The sequence below is a fragment of the Cibotium barometz genome, chromosome 15 (genome assembly GCF_041138505.1).
Source record: "Cibotium barometz isolate CiBa-2024 chromosome 15, ASM4113850v1, whole genome shotgun sequence".
NCBI lineage: Eukaryota > Viridiplantae > Streptophyta > Polypodiopsida > Cyatheales > Cibotiaceae > Cibotium > Cibotium barometz.
Genome location: NC_141060.1, coordinates 38,990,704 through 39,005,564, shown reverse-complemented (window position 1 = coordinate 39,005,564; position 14,861 = coordinate 38,990,704). Strand labels below are relative to the sequence as shown.

The 14,861-nt window shown below is 49.1% G+C and overlaps 1 protein-coding gene across 15 annotated transcripts in view; it reads left to right on the top strand.

The window, feature by feature from the left end:
* LOC147631281 (synaptotagmin-5-like) overlaps positions 1-10,331 on the top strand; it is a 110,977-nt gene extending 100,646 nt beyond the window's left edge. For 7 of the 15 annotated variants that reach the window (XM_086809639.1, XM_086809643.1, XM_086809642.1 and 4 more), the window contains 3 exons: positions 706-965; positions 1,073-1,273; positions 1,771-2,574. The gene's annotated coding sequence lies outside the window, so the exon portion shown is untranslated. Of the gene's footprint in view, positions 1-705; positions 966-1,072; positions 1,274-1,770; positions 2,575-9,880 lie in introns of those variants that run through there. The other 8 variants (XM_086809640.1, XM_086809644.1, XM_086809637.1 and 5 more) reach the window with 5 other exon arrangements.
* The last annotated feature ends 4,530 nt before the right edge of the window (positions 10,332-14,861 follow it).

The following is a 14,861-nucleotide window of genomic DNA, read 5'->3' as shown; positions in this document are numbered from 1 at the left end:
TGCGGGAACAAGCCCTTGGCTAGAGGCTGTAAAAGAGAATCTGTAAATGTGAGAGAACCTGTGAAAAGGTGACAAGAATCTACTGGGAAAGAATAAAGGGTAGCATGAGAAGATTTAGGAAGTGTGGAGATATTCTGGGAGAGGTGGAGAGAATCAAGCAAAAGAGATGGAGTGAATCAAGGAGAAATTAGTGGGATTAGATGTTTGGATGTAAACTCTATAAATTGAGGCATTGGCCTAATGAGAACTTGTTGGTTTTTGATTATCCATGCCTACATTAAGCTATTAGTTAATTACTCACTAATCACATCTTAATTATCGTCTAATCACTTTGTTAATGATGTTGATTCTAGCATTTGATCCACCATAGCTCATCACATTGCTGTAATTTTAACAAATGGCATGTGACAATAAGAAAGAAATTTGACAACCACATACCACCACACATACTAGCGAGAATCAACTGTGTCAAGGATACAGTTAAAAACAAATGGCATGTGACAAGAAGAAAGAAATTTGACAACCACATACCACATACTAGCGAGAATCAACTGTGTCAAGGATACAGTTAAAAACGGGTGCACATGGTATTATTAAAGACCTAGAGTGTGTGCATGAGTAAGGAGATCAAAGAATATGTTGTTGATTTGCCATGGGTAGCATGTTAGTGCAGGTTCATGACCAGCTTTCTCTCCCTGATTGTAGGTGGACAGTTGGTTTTAGGTATGCGAGGTCTTGACCCAAATTGCACACCTATCTTTAATCCAGCAAGTTGCCTTGAAGCTACTCTGAAAAAAGTCTCTAATGAGTGCCTGATCTAGTTTGTTGACCAAACATGATGTCTTAGCTTACTGTTATGCTTTGTAATCCAAATGGAGGTGATGAGTGGCATCCCTGGAAGCTGTCAGTCTCTCTCAGAGCCACTTCACCTGGAAGGGGAAGGAGCCCAAGCATCTCTGATCAAGGTACGAAATGAAGTGTGATAGACACTCCCAAGTAACGATGTCTACCTTGGATCTCATAATATACATTGCTTCTAAAAATACAGTACTTCTCCATCTCTGTCTTTCAGTCATGCATAGCTGGGTGGATGCTGTATACTCTTTGTGACTGCGGATGCCTATATAGCCCTATCTTGCATCTCAGACAATGTAAGGTTCCATTCATTTGGACCACTAAAAGTGAGCTGGAAAGTGTTCCTCTGCAAGTGAGCCAAAGATGCATGACAACAGTGTTGGGGCTTATTTATGAATCTCAAAATCAGATTACCTTTGTAAGTCACCTTTCTGAGTCATGTTTTTGCATGGAGAACCTCATGATTGTGTTGGCTGTCCAAGTGACAGATGGCTTGGTGAAGAGCTTAGCAAAGACAAGCAAGCATCACAGCCATATATATGAATTACTCTAACTGAACTTTTTCTCTACCATTTTTGAGGTGACAAGTTAGGTGTAGAACTAGGAGGAAGAGGTACGATTTGAGATGTGGACATTGGGAGGTGGATGTTTGGGTAGATCAAGGAGATGGTTGATTGGGTGCATCAAGGAGTGTATTGTGAGGTGGAATGTTGATGTCTTTCAAAATCTCTTAAAATAACTAATGCACAATATCTTTAGTTAAGTCATGCTTAGTAGCCTTTGGGAATGCAAGATTCTTGCATTGTAAAAGTTGTTAAATGTGTGAGGGAATTGATGCTTGATGATGGTTGGATGAGTCATTTTGATCTGTTTTCTTGTTTTATATAATCTGACATGCACTTTGTATAAATGCAGATACCTTGTGCCATGTACACTTTAACCAACAGAGGAAAAGCACATGTGTGCACCAAATGATATGCCTATGCATGCTGCCTGTAATTTATATTTTTTTTCCCACCTTACAAAGATAGGGTGGACGGCCATTCCCCATTCACTGCATAACTTATGCAAGTCTTACTTGTTATTCCATGACAATAGGTATCAAATAGCATATGGGGTTCCTGCAGACAAGCCATCCTGTGTTGGCAGTAAAAATAACAGGTCATCAAAGAGCTTTGTGCTGATGCTTTGGGTCAATTCATATGTTTGAAAAGTATGTTTCAGTAGTTCAAAGGAGTGTAAGAGTAAGAAGTGGGCATGCATTGAGCAGTCAAAGGGATGGAATATGGATACAGGATCTTGGAGGGATAGCATGATTTATCCATGGGTGCGCAGGTCAACTAGGCCGGTCAACTAGGCCGTGCAGTGGTGCAAGTGCCAGTGTGTTGACGAAGGAAGATCCAAAGCAAAAGTGATACTTAGGTGATCAAAGTTTGTAAGATGTTACAGTGAAGATGGAAGTGTCATCATAAGGGTATTGCAAGAGCCATACTCAATCCCTAAATATGAGGGTAGAACTTTTGCTAGTGCAAGGAGCAGAGGATTAATTTTTGCTAGTTCCAATGGCATGCACACATACCAAGCTGGTGGAAGAATTAACAGTTGGATTAATTTTACTGCCAATACCAAGGGATTGATTTTACTGCCAATACCAAGGGACAGCTAAGCTTTATATATATTCATTTAGGCCTTATGGAACAAGAGAAAATAAGCAGAATTGTTTCATTTCATGTTTGTGAAGAAGAGAGAATTGCTGAGTGTAGATTGGAATGGGGCTCACAAGCATGCATCTCTGTTGCCTATGCACTTGACAAACAAGCCTAAGGTGCCCTTGTCTTCAAAAGAATTGCTATGGTGGATCTCATCAGAAATAAAGAAACGAGCTCGCTGAAGCCTCCCGCCTCCACCCTGCGCTGCGCGCCTGCACGCCCCCCCCTTTTTCTCTGTCGCCTGTTCGCCCCCCACCTCTCCGCCGGTTCGCCTCTTCACCCCCCGCCTGCCTTCGCTCCCCTCTCCTCGCTGGTGCGCCTCCCCCCCCCTCGCCATTTCGTCCTTTCCTCTCCTCACCGTTTCGCCTCTTCACTCCCCGCCTGCCTCGCTGCTGCGACTCCCCCCTCCTCCCCATTTCGTCCCCCCCCCGCCTAGCCGCCTTTTTGTATTTTCGCCCCCAACCCACTCTTCGCCTGTTCGCCCCCCCCCTCCCCTTTGTCGCCTTTTCGCCCCCCCCCCTTTTCCGCCTATTCGCGCCAGCGCCCCGCCTCCCCTCCCTTTTGCTTTGTTGCCCCCCCCCCCCCCCCCCCCCCCCCCCCGGGCTTCTCCTTCGTTTTCCCCCTCTCCCTCCTCTTTCGTGCTGTTGGTCACCCCCAGGGGGTTTTGTTTTTTCTTCATTTTCATCCGGTCTTCCGCCTCTTTGGGTGCAGCCCGCTCCTTGCAGGTTTTCCGCATTCGCCTCGCCTTCGCCTGAGCTTCAGACTCTGATGGAGACTCCTCCCGCCTCGCCTCAGAGGGACTCACCCGCAGCCCCCTCGCCCGCCCCCGAGGACATCCCCATCAGGCTTTCTCTTTCGCCGGAAGAGGAAGCGAGCCTCACTGCAGAGGTGGAACGCCTCCAGGCTCATTCCACCATCTGCCGTATAGTCGGCACTCGCCCCAGCAGAGGGGAGATCAGGGATCTTCTTCAGGCTCGCCTTCTTGGAGATGTGGGCAAGATCCTTGATGTACAGCTCCTGGGCCGGGGCCATTATCAGATCGAGTTCGAGGCCGCCCAGAGCGTTGCCAAGGTCCTTGCCATGAGTCCTCTGGACATCAGGGGTGCTCGGGCGTTCTTCAGACCTTGGCAGCATGGATTTGACCCAGCAGCGGCGGAGCAGGGAGAGCGCCTCTTCCATATTACAGTTTGTTTCCCTGGTCTCCGCCGGGAGTATCTTCCGCTCCTCTCCAGGCTCGGAGCATTGGTGGGCTCGGTACTAGAGACGGGCCCCTCAGCAGCTTCAGTGGTGGCCAGAGCAGCTGGGCTACCTTCGGTCAGAGTGTTGGTGTCTGACATCTCCTCCCTTCCTAAGGTCATTCAGCTACCTAGGATAGGGGGGGGGTGGATAGATCAGAGAGTGGAGTTCTCGGGGCTCCCGAACCAGTGCTTCATTTGCAGGTAGGTCGGTCATCTGGCCAAGGCCTGCCCTCGCAGGAGACCTCGACCCTCACCACCGCCGCAGGCTACTGATGGCCCGCCCACAGATTCGGCTCGGCAGGCTGCCTCAGGGACACCTGCTCAGGCCACAGAGACCTCGGGGTGGCAGCCTGGACAGGGGCGCCGCCGAGGGAGACAGCCACAGCAGCACACCCAGAGACCGCTGCAGCAGCAGCCACAGTCTCAGCCTCACTGGGTTCCCGTGAGGAACAGCTTTGCTCCCCTTCAGGAGGAGACCCCTGCAGCGACCGAGGACCAGGAGATGCCAGCTCCCCCTTCTTCTTCACCTTCACCTTCACCCCCCCCACCCCCGTCCCCTCCCACCGACTCGTTTCCACCTTCGCCTCCTCCCGCCCCCGCTCCGGTTTCGGCAGCGGCTCCCTCTCCACCTCCCTCGCCTCCCCCTCCTCCCCCTCCGCCCGCCTCACCTTCCCGGGAGACCCTGGCAGTTCCCTGGCGCTCACCTGCAGTGCGGAGAGCGCTGAGCACTGACCTCGCTCGAGCATCACAGAGGAGACCTATGCCAATTAGGGCCTCACGGATTTCATCTATCCGCAGTCGGCTGAGTCGCCTTGGCATTAGACAGCGCTCGGAGGCCTTTGATTATACCTTTACACGGCTTTTTGGAGCAGAGGGCCCCCATGAGCCAGCACCCATTCGAGTTCATGTAGTGATACCTCCGGCCCGCGGGGAGGAGGCACTAGACTCAGCGGCGGTGGCCTTCTCGTTCCCTCTTTGTGGACCTTGTGATGGGGAGTGGACTCTAGAGCTCGCTCTCAGCACTTTGAAGACTCAAGCAGTTGAGTTTTCTCACCACATGAGCGATCTGGAGGTGACTGATGTGATAGGCCGACTTTGGGAGTTGGCTCATTTCTTCTTGGATCCCGAGAGTGTGGATACCTCAGGGATTCGGCATTTGGTCGTGCGCATAGTGGCAGACTTGGCACGCGACCCTGGATATGTGAGTATACACGAGGTTTCTCTGTCAGAGCAGGAGGCAGTCGCCATGGGCCACAGCCACTGGCGCCTGATCCGGGATTCTTGCAGTACACCGGGTGGGCAGATTCGCAGCCGTTCGGATGGGGACTACTCTCCATCCAAGCGGCTTGCGAAGGCCCGCCGTACGGCTGAGACAGCATCCACCTCAGCAGGGCATCCATGAGGATCATCTCATGGAATGTACAGGGCCTTGGCGGAGCACACTTTATACGCTATCGAGGTTGCTTGAGGCAGGAGCTTCAGAGATGCCTGGTTGGTGGCAGCATTGACATTTTGATGATGCAGGAGCACCACTTGGGTGAGAGCAGGATCCGGAGATATGGTTCGGTGATGCCTGGTAGATGGGACACTTTTTGGTCTGCAGGGTTTGGTCCCTTTGGGTGGACAGGGAGGAGTATGCATGGTTATTGCAGATGTATGGCGGCAGGCCATTGTGGATCGAGGGATCATTGTGCCTGGTAGAGACATGATGAGCTATTGGGTGTGCTCAACATCTATGCGCCCAATCATGCTAGTGCCAGAGCAGAGTTCTGGACTCAGGTTACAGATGCATTGCCAGAGGCCGCACATTGGTGTGTTGGGGGAGACTTCAACATGCTTGAGGACCCGGCAGATAGGGTGGGAGGCAGTCATGTTACAGTGCACGGCACGGAGCTTGCAGCTTGGGACCGGTTTTGCATGTCACTGAGGATCACTGATGCATGGCAGCATGGGGCTTTCTCCCGGTCTCAGGACAGTCTTAGTTTCTCTCGGTCGGATCGCCGGCAGGGAGGGACTAATCTATCACGGATTGATCGCTTTTATGTGGGCGATTGGTTAGGGGAGCGAGGGGGCTCCGTCGGCATTCTCGCTGGCACCTCATTTTCAGATCATGCGCCAGTTATATTGACATTGGAGGAGGGGACACGGGAGCCCAGCTTGCAGTTGAGGATCCCAGAGAGGGTACTTGCAGATCCCAGTCTCGCTGAGGACATTGAGAGGATCTGGCATGATAGTCAGTGCTCTGACCAGGATGCAGCGGGCCAGTGTGCCCAGGGACTCATTGATCTTAGCTCTTTTCTACACGCTGCAGCTTTGACACGACTGGGAGAGATTCGCGAGCGGGAGCAACGGCTTAGACGCAACCTTGCTTCGCTACAGCGCCTTCAGGAGCAGCAGCCTGCATGTGAGTGGGTGGCGTCCCAGCTGAGCCAGGCACGTCAGGAGGTTAGAGAGGTAGAGGAGCAGAGACATGAGTTTTACTATCGTCGTCAGGCCTCTCAGTGGACGCAGCTTGGTGATAGAGTGACTGGGGAGTTTTTTGAGATCACTGGACCCCGTCATGCGCGAGCAGGAGTCCGCCAGCTTGGTAGACCGGATGGATCGATAGCTACTGAGCTCGGGGAGATCAGAGCCATTGCCACTGCTTTTTATAGTGACCTGCTTTCAGCGGAGCCAGCCACTGAGGATTGAGATGTTTGCAGACAGACTGTGTGGGCCCATGTGCAGAGGAGGGTCACAGACCATATGCGTACAGTTCTAGGTGCGCCTCTGTCAGAGATTGAGCTTGCCGAGGCCTTGAGGGTCCTGCCGCGACATAGTTGCCCAGGGGAGGACGGACTGACGCCGGCCTTTTTTATGCGCTATTGGGACCTTTTGGGGCCAGGCCTCCGCAGAGGCTTTCAGCATGTTTTGGACACTGGGGTGATGCCGCAGAGCTTTTCAGAGGGCTTGATCTATCTTATCCCCAAGGGGGAGGGAGTATCAGATGACATTCGCCATTGGAGGCCTATTACGATCCTCAATACTGTCTACAAGGTCTTAGCAAAGGCCTTGAGTTTGAGGATCCAGCCCTTCCTGGGGGAGTTGATTCATGCTACTCAGACAGGATTTGTCAAGGAGCGCAGTATCCTTGACAACATCTTTACTTTCTGGGAGGCGACGGCCCGAGCTAGGTTTCTTGGCGAGGACTTGGTCGTGATGCTTCTCGATTTTGAGAAGGCATATGATAGAGTTGATTGGGGATTCTTAGAGGGCACTATGCTTCGCCTGGGCTTTGAGCCAGGATGGATCAGAGGGGTGTCAGCTCTGTATTCCACAGCTCGCAGCCAGGTGCTGATTGCAGGAGGTCGGGGGCCGAGTTTTGAGCTGACCAGATCAGTCCGTCAAGGGGTGTCCTCTCGCCCCTTTCCTTTTTCTCTTCTTTGCGGAGGCTATGAGTATGTATTTGACGGCAGAGGAGGTTGGTTTGAGAGGACTTCAGCTCCCAGTCCGGGGGGAGGATTTGCTTGATGCTGAGTTTGCAGACGACACGGGCTTATTTTTGCATGGCCATGAGGCCAATCTTATTCGGGCAGAGCAGTCGCTCCAGGTTTTTAGTGCAGCTTCGGGAGCATTGATCAATTGGCGCAAGACAGTGGCCTTTTGGATCAGTAGTGCTCCCACTCCGGCATGGAGCCCGGACCCCGGTTTTAGATGGATTCCTCCAGGCACAGCAGTGCGGTATTTGGGATGCCAGATTGGCCTCGATTTGTCACCTGAGCAGTAGATTGCCCCGCTTCTTCTGAGTATTCGGAATAAGCTACTGTATTGGAGTACAGCTCGACTATCCTTGGCTGGGAGGGTGGTGGTGGCAAATCAGGTGCTGTTAGCGACCATGTGGTACATTACGTCTTGCTGGATTTTCTCGAGCTCTTGCATCAGCCAGGTACAGAGGCTAATCAGGAACTTTCTGTGGTCTAGGCGGGACGGTCAGCCAGCTCGGGCAAAGGTTGCATGGGCAGTTATTACACTTCCGCTGGCTCAGGGCGGTTTGGGCATTATAGATCCAGTCGATCAGAGTAGAGTCTTATTGGGGAAGCTTATTGTTCGGGGGTTGCTTCCAGGCGCTGAGCCTTGGAAAGAGCTCCTCTTGCAGCGACTGCAGGCTCGGGCGCCCCCTGCAGGGGGTACTTGGGCACCAGAGATTCGCTGGATCTTCATAGAGATGAGGAGGACAGGCCTCAGTAGAGGATGGGAGGACAGATTTGCTTTGAGTATCCTGAGAGCTTGGGAGCTGCTGAGACCGGGGCTTTCTCAGCGGCCTCCTTCTTGTGTTGAGGAGCGGGCCAGGCAGCCGCTCATCTGGAGCCCAGCGGTTCGTACGGAGCAGGGTCATATGCTTGGTTCTCGGCCTCGTCTAGCCTGGGGACCTTTAGCGGCAGGCCCAGCTCGTAGTTTTGGAGACTGGCAGGCTTTCTGTAGTCTACCAGAGGAGACCCAGGTGGAGAGGCTGAGTCACTTCAGAGGGGGGTTGATTATGAGGGATGATATTCAGGAGGCACTTACAGAGGAGTGGTTCACACCCCTCGAGCTAGTGGCCCCACGGTGGATGGGAGCCTTTACACAGTTGGAGATCCTGATTGCTGTCAGAGCCAGCACTGAGGATGGCAGATGTCTTTATTATGAGATTCAGGATGAGGGCAGACTCCAGAGAGTGGAGGTGGAGTCGCCTTTGGTTGCAGAGTGCACCTTTCAGAGGATTCGGGTAGTGGCTGCCGCTTCTCGGAAGTGGCATATTGACCCCGACCCTGCTGATGTGCTCCCGGATTGGCGCATATGGGCGTATGCAGCGCGCCCCTTGGCCCGGCTACAGTGGGACCCCGGGGAGTACGAGTGGCATGATCCTTATGCATCCCTTGAGGCCACAGAGATCACTTTTTTCCAGTATACTGTTCGGCTGGGACGGCATATTTTGACGGCGAGGAGGACGGTTTCTCCAGCGGCAGCGGGGCATTGGCGATTGCAGGGACTTTCACAGGAGTTCCTGGAGGATTTCTGGGCTCGGCTCTGGGCTAGTCGACAGGCCCGCAGGATCTCGGCTTTTCAGTGGCTGGTCGCCCACAGGGGCTCAGCAGTTGGCACTTGGCTTGTTTACAGCGGTCTTCCGGCGGCCTGCGTCCGATGCGGCCACCCTATGGAGACACAGAGACATTGCCTTTGGGACTGCCCTCAGGCACAGCAGATTTGGCTGCGGATGCTGCGTATTCTGGCCCCCCTCTCTCCAGAGGGTATGTTTACGTGGGGTGCCGCTGCTTGGTCGACTTCGTCAGGGCCTGCTATGGGCTATGAGATGGAGCAGGGCAGTCAGGCCATCAGATTTATTAGGGGCCAGCCTCGCCTGGTTCCGGCACCGGATTTCTCGTCCGCCAGCTGGACACAGGAGAGGGATTTACGATGGGAGCTCCTCAGCAGCCTCACCATCTGGTTCACCTGGAGGGCCCGGTGCTTTACGGCCTTTGAGGGGAGATTAGAGCCACCAGCAGAGACTGTTCGGGGGATTTGGCAGGAGTTGATCCACACCCTGCGAGGACAGTACGACCGCATCCGGGGAGACTCGGATGAGGCGATCTTACGGCGCCAGGCCTTTCACGCCACTTGGCGCTGCGGCCCGTTCTACACCCTACACACGGGATCCCCCCGTTGGCACTACAGGCCACCTGTTTGGCTCTTCCCCCCCCCTATTGTATGATTTAGCCGCTCAGTTCTTTATACTGATGCTTGTACTTTACAGCACCTAGGGAGAGTCTCCCGGGCTGCCATGATGTATTCACTGCTCTTCTCTCTCTTAGGAGCAGGAGAGATCTTTTGTAGCCCTACGGGCGTTTTTACATAACTAATGAAAGGATCTTTTCTCGGAAAAAAAAAAAAAAAGAATTGCTATGGTGGTATGATGAATTTAGGTTGAAGATACGCTGTTGTTGTAGAGCCCAATTGCTATTTTCTTCTTTGATTTTGTATGAGGTTAAGATGGTTCTGTGTCTCCACAACTCTTTTGAAATAATGCCAGATTCATAACCTTTGTCCTTTGATTATATACAGGTTGATCTTTCAAGGGTACTAAATGCTTCGTGTGTTGAAATCTCAATGAGTAAGAATCCCTATTTGATATGCCATGAGGCTACAATACTAGAAGTGTACATATGGTTGGCTAGATGGTTTGATATTATTGTCTATCAACATGGAAAGAAGGATTTAGTAGTGTATCAATTAGGATTTCAAAGAGTGATTTTCAACATGACAAACACAAATAAAAGAAAAATACCATACATAAAGCTATGACAGAGGTGACAGAAGTCTCCCATTGAAACTTATATCATATAGAAATGTGCCATTCCTTCATTTAGATGAGCACTTTCATTGGTGAAAGTGGAGGAATGCACTTTCAGCACTTCTGTTGCTGAAAGTGGAGGTGAGCTAATTGATACAAATCCATGTACTTCATTTTCTTTGTTTGTTGACCTTAACTTTGTTAAATTGCCCCCATAATCAGGAGAGCTTATGCATGTACCTTTTATGTATAAATATGTGAGTTAAAGGCTTTCATCCCACATACTAGCAATCAGGTCATGTTTATACGCACTAATGGGTGGTACAATGAATTTAAATGGTTTAATCCATTAATAATTGTAAAATATTCCTTATACAATTGAAAAAATGCACGGGAAACCTTTTAGATGCTAAAAGCACACATGTATGCATCTAAAAATAGCATATATATTAGTGCTACTATTTGTACATTTTTATCACAAGGAGTCACAAAGCCAAAGTAGTGGAGTGGTAGAGGGTGATACATTTTTTGTGTCCAAAGAAAATGCCAAATAGATGTGTCTATCCTACCCCAAGAAAATGAAATAAATCATTGATGTATGGTTAGAAACCTTAGGAAAAGATAACTACTGCGTGGCCACCTTCCAAAATGGAATTAGTCGTGGTCACCCCAACCTTGAGAATGGCACCATTGCCATTTTTCCTTGAATGTAAGGAAGAATGGAATTGGTGCCATTCTCAAGGAAAGAAGAAAGAACACTTGCATTCAATAGAGAAGGGGAGATTGCGAAGAGAAGTACAAGAGTTGTGGGAAGCGGTGGAGAGAAGATGGGCATTGTGTTTGAGAGCTGGGTTAGAAAGAAGAGAGTCGTGAAGATGCCAAGAGACGCTTGGGTGAAGCAGTTTTGTGGAACTTTGTTGTGACTTTTTGTTTGAGAAGGAGACAATATGGGTTTTGTTTGAGTGGACTTTAGTCTGCGCAGAAGAGCAGAGGTTGCAAAGGTGAGAGGGTCTTCTAGGAGGCTGGTTCCTTAGGACCTCTATGGTTGTAACTCTCTTGGAACTTGAATAAGCTCAAAGTCTTATTCAACGATTCTCTATGATATTTGTTGGTGGAAATCTGCCAAGTGTAGCTGTAGCTTTGGTTGTTGTTTTTGGTTCTTTGTGGAGTTGAGAATACTGGGTTTTGTTGGGATAATTATGTGGAAGTCCCTTGGTTTTGTGGTGCTTCTCTCTTTTTTGTTCTATCCCCAAATCTCAGGGGTGTTGAGATTGGCTCAGTTTTATATATACATAGGGAAGTCTGATTGTGTTGGATTGATGAAATTTTATGCTTTGGTTTTAGCTATGTGTTATTTTGATAGAGTTTCTTGAACAGAAACAACTGTGAGTGAAGAGCTGACTTGTGTTGAATCAAATCTATGTCAGTTAACTTGTGTTTAAGTCAACAAGTTCTGACAAAGGCAGCTTAGTCAACTGTGTGTCAGGATAGGTCAGCTAATGTTGTTAAAGCATTGGTCTGGTTTTGTTTGATACTTGTGAGATCTGGGCTGACAATCAGAAACAGTCAGAGGACTATCTGATAGGTTGGGGATTGCTAGTGGTCTAGGTGTTAGCTAAGGACTGTGTCAAGTCAGAAGGGAGTCAGTTAGGACCAGTTGAGGTTCAGTAGGAATCTGTAGAGGATATTCATGGGTAGATCTAGTTTTTCTTGGCTGGAGAGAAGAGATTTTGAGTTAGGTTGGACAGTCATCTATATGAGCAGTCAGCAGGCTGAGTTGCAGAAGTGTAGGGAGTTGAGTCTTGGTGGGTTTTGAAGTGTTTGAGGGATTGGAGGTGTCAGCGGACGCTAGAAGGTTGAAGTCTGACTCAAAACTGGTCAGTTGTAGCGGATAAGTGGGTGAATTCCCAATCACAACAGATAGTCAGCAGGAGGTTAGAAGGGAAGTACTAATAACAGGCTCAGTAGAATTGAGAAGCAAGTCCTTGAAGGTAGCTGATACGTGGAGGAACTTTAAGGAAGCTTGGCAGATGCATTTCTGGCTGGAGTCAAGGACAAGGGTAGGACTAGGGGGGAGGCGGTTTAGGGGAATCCGGACTAGTGTGGACGGCCAAGGCTATAGTTAACCGGCTAGGGTCTATATCCCGTGGTTGGATGAAGAGTTGTCCTATTCTCTTCTAGTAGGGATATCAACGCTAAGAGATTTACGCACTAGCCAATTGGGTCACCATCGGCCCCTTGTAGCAGCCCCTCGCCTTGTCTGCATCAGTCGTGGAATCGCACAATAGCCATAGCCGTGCAAGCGCACACCAGCAAAGCACCCAATCACGGTCAACAGTCGTAGCATGGACAAGAGCCATGACCATCACAACAGTGCTGTTACAACAACGGCGCCACAACAAGAAGCGGCACACACAGGCAGTCATCGTCGAGGAAAGTAACTACTCTCTCTCTCTCTCTCTCTCATTACTTGTCTGCACGGGAAGGAGGAGATCAACAGCGTTGCACGCAGCATCGTGGGCCAACATCGCCATAGCGAGCTGCAGTGCCACGAACCACCATCCTACACACAGGCACACGCACGTGCTCACCAGCATGCCCACGTGGCTTTTTGAGACAAGGAGAGAGCACCGCGTCTCACAGCGTTGCAACCACACAACCACTGCAATGGCGCCAAGAACAATCGGCAGGCAAACCATCAACTGGTGGCGATGCAGAAAAGAAACCACCACGCGCGGAACAACCAGTCGCCCAGGCCACAATCGCCATAAAGCCATGACAAACATGACCGCTGTATTAGCGACACATGCAGTCACGTGAAAGAGGAAACTTTTTCTCTCTATTTCTCTACAGCCACACACAGCAAGGGGACGAGAGTGGCCAAACACAACAACAAGAAGCGTGTGATTTTCGGTGAGCGGGTTTTGGTTAGGTACTAGTCTTCATCTTGCATATGATTTTGATTTGTTACCATGATCTCTAGTCTTCATCTTGCATATGATTTTGATTTGTTACCATGATCTCTGAAGTTTCTGCGCACGTCAAGGGCCAGCAGCAAGAGACTCTCAAGCAGTCACTAATTCAGGGTTTCCGAGTGTCCCGGTTGATACTCCAAGGGCATCTACCCTTGGGGGGTTAACTCAAGACACCGAAACGCCCCCGAATTAGGAAGCGGTAGCTATGGTCAAGAGCATGAAACCTCATGTGTTCCGCAAGGAAGAGAAGGAGCGTAATAAAGATGTAGTGAACACTTTTACAAAAGTGGACGAACTTGCATTCTCTTGATGATGTTCACGCTCTCGAGGCAAGTCTTATGTTTGAGGACAAGGCCTACTAGTGGTGGATGAGCCTCGGCGAGAGCAATCGACCTACGTCATGGACTGCTTTTGAGGCACTTTTTCGGAAAGAATTCTTACTTGAGAATGAGAAAGATCGCAATTGGAATGCTTGGGACTACTGTAAGATGGAAGGTCTTACGTTGAACTAATATATTTCTAAGTATCACGAGATAATTCTCAAGCTTGAGAGTTTGGATGATTTTCATAAAGTACGATGTTTTTTGCATGGTCTAGATAATGAATATAAAACTAAGGTTAAAGCTCAATATCCTAAAACTTTAGAAGAGGCCATAAAAAGTGCACAAATCTTTGATGATAATATTGAGAAGAAACACATGGCCAAGATACCTTGGGTTGGAGCATCCGACTTCCATAGTTCTGAGGGAAACAAACGGAAGGGGGTCAAACAAGGTAGTGACGCGGTTAAGAAGGCCATGGGGCTAAAGAGTCCCTTGTCTTCGCAAGATTATGAGCGAGCTAAAAGGAATAATTATGTTTTATTTGCATAGTTGTTGATCACGATAAACAGAATTGTCCTAAGAATCGTGGGCAAGGATGTCGATAAAAGGGTGGTAGTAAGGCAGTGCACACGGTGCAAGTCTTGCCACTTGAGACTTCTCAAAAGTTCTTTGAAGTTCAAATATGCCATACCGATGCCACACATGAGTGTTGTGTACCCTCTACAATGTGGGTATCCTCTTTCGGGCCTTATGATTTGGTTCGGATGCATGGACACATCAACGAACGAAGAGTTCGTGTCATGATTGACGATGGGACTACACATAACTTTCTGAATTATCACTTGGTTAAAAAATTAAAATTACCATAAAGCCCTAATGATCATAAATACATGGTATCTCTTGCTAATGGGCATGATAAGTATGTATGGGACACAATGGTTAAGCAAGTATCACTCATTATTCAGGGACATGAAATGCACTTAGATTTTCAAGTTATGTATATTACTAGAGCTGATGTTATTTTAGGTCGTGAATGGTTGTTTCATTTAGGACCATCTCTTTCTTGTAGTTATCTAGATAATACTTTTGATTTTGAGGTCAATGGTAAACAAGTTCGTTTGCAAGGTGAGCATGATGTGCTCCCATCTCCACTCATTTGTTCTGCTCAAGTGGATTGCCTTGTACATGCTCATGAAATAGAAAATCTCTTTTTGTGTTACATGTCTCCTTCAGTTTTGTCTCATGATGATGCTAGTGGTGGTGATTTTAATTTCAGTTTGAGTATTAAATCTCTCAATTTTGTCATATGTGAACATGTTAGTGCTATGCATAATAATGAACAAACTCAAATTTTTCCCAAGATTACTCAATAAGTTTCTAATTCTTTGCAAAGTCTTTTGCTTGAATTTTGTGATGTGACTTGCCGTCTGGTTTACCGCCCGAGCACAATGTCC